The following is a 1,607-nucleotide window of genomic DNA, read 5'->3' as shown; positions in this document are numbered from 1 at the left end:
GACTCTTTTCCGTTTTGTTTTGGTGTCCAGGGCCTTGGTGGATTGCAGGGTCTGTGGGAGATGAGGAAGATAGAATGATGATTCTTGCTTCTTTCTTACACCTCCACATGCTTCGCTGTCTCACTTCATGGAGACCTCTGCAGAAAGGAGGGTCCTTCTCTTCCTGAGCTCCTCAATTCAACTGCCCTCCAGTCATGACAACCTTTGTGGTTCTAAGTGTTTAGGGTATTACACCAAAGGTATCACATCTAGGGAGACTACTCTGGTCACCTTCACCTAGAAGCTCCTGCTGATCCAAATCCACACCCCCCCTTCCAGTCCCATAATAAATCTAAACAGAACATATCCCACTGGATTGAAACTCGTTTTACTTGGTTTTCCTTCTACTAGAGCATAAATTGGGGAGCTCTGGTGGCTTAGTGGTAAAGAATTATTCTGCCAATACAAAGGTATGCAGTTCGAATCCACCAGCTCCTCTACAGGAGAAGGGTGGGCAGTTTCCTCCTGTGCGATTAACTGCCTCTGAAAATCTGCTGGAGAGTCAGCTATGGGTCAGTTTCTGTTTGATGGTACTACAACATCCGAGCATAAATTCACTGAGAAGAGGATCCATGTCTTGACTTTTGATCTCTGTCTATTACAGTGTCATACACACTGTAAAGATTCCACAAATGATGAAAATTTGAAAATTATTTCTAAGGAAGAGACCTTGCAGAATTCTGCCGTCGTGACTGGTTTGTAAAGCTCTGAATGACGCCTTCTCTGCAATATTAAGCATATGCGATCAGGAGTTGAAGATTTCAATTCAATATGTCTGGGGAAAATGAGCCCTTTCTAAGCCCCCTTTTAAGTTCTTTCTAGCTTAAGTGGTAATAGGCTCTAGCTACTGGTTGGAAACCTTGGCCTGAGATGGGAAGGGTTAATTTGGTGGGCTAAAATAGAGCAGATCTCGGTAGACAGACTGGTGTGGACATTTATCAGGCTGTCCTCTAAGGAGCAGGGCTCACTAAACCATGCGGCTGAGGAGACTCACAGCGTGGCCTGAGTTTGGATTCTGTGGGGGACCTTGTAGAGGAGCAACCTTCATTCAGATTTGGTTCACAGTAGAGAGACGATTTGGAGAAAAGTCTCTAGTGTTTGTCCAGATGGTCACTGCCTGCAGTGCACTTCCTGCAGTTATTGAACAAAAAGGAAGCAAGAGTTAAAAGGAGTTGTTAAAAGTTAACAAGTAAGTGATTAACAACAACAAAAAAATTGGTAAGGTCAAATAAGCTACAAGTTTATGTACATGGTAACACAAACTTTAGTTAAGTCAAAAGTTTTTTAAACCGTAAAAACTCAAGGTCAGTTTGATTAAAAGACAAAGGATGTACTAAAGTCAGAAGTGAAACTTGAATAAATGATTAGAGTTTCAGAAACCTAATGGAGGGCCATCCTCTGAATTGGTTCTGATTCAGTGGCATTGAGAGAGAGAATTAGATTGAAAATAGTAAATCATGTTGCTACTAGCAAATATCTAGATGCCCGCAGCAGTAGTCAGCTAACATTCTATAAGGCAGAAATTATGGATTTTGCAGACGACAATCTGCCAACCACTCACCCCTATC

Source organism: Elephantulus edwardii, unplaced genomic scaffold, assembly GCF_000299155.1.
Source record: "Elephantulus edwardii isolate Elephantulus edwardi_28Jun2011 unplaced genomic scaffold, EleEdw1.0 scaffold00252, whole genome shotgun sequence".
NCBI classification, from domain to species: domain Eukaryota; kingdom Metazoa; phylum Chordata; class Mammalia; order Macroscelidea; family Macroscelididae; genus Elephantulus; species Elephantulus edwardii.
This window is presented reverse-complemented; position numbering follows the sequence as displayed.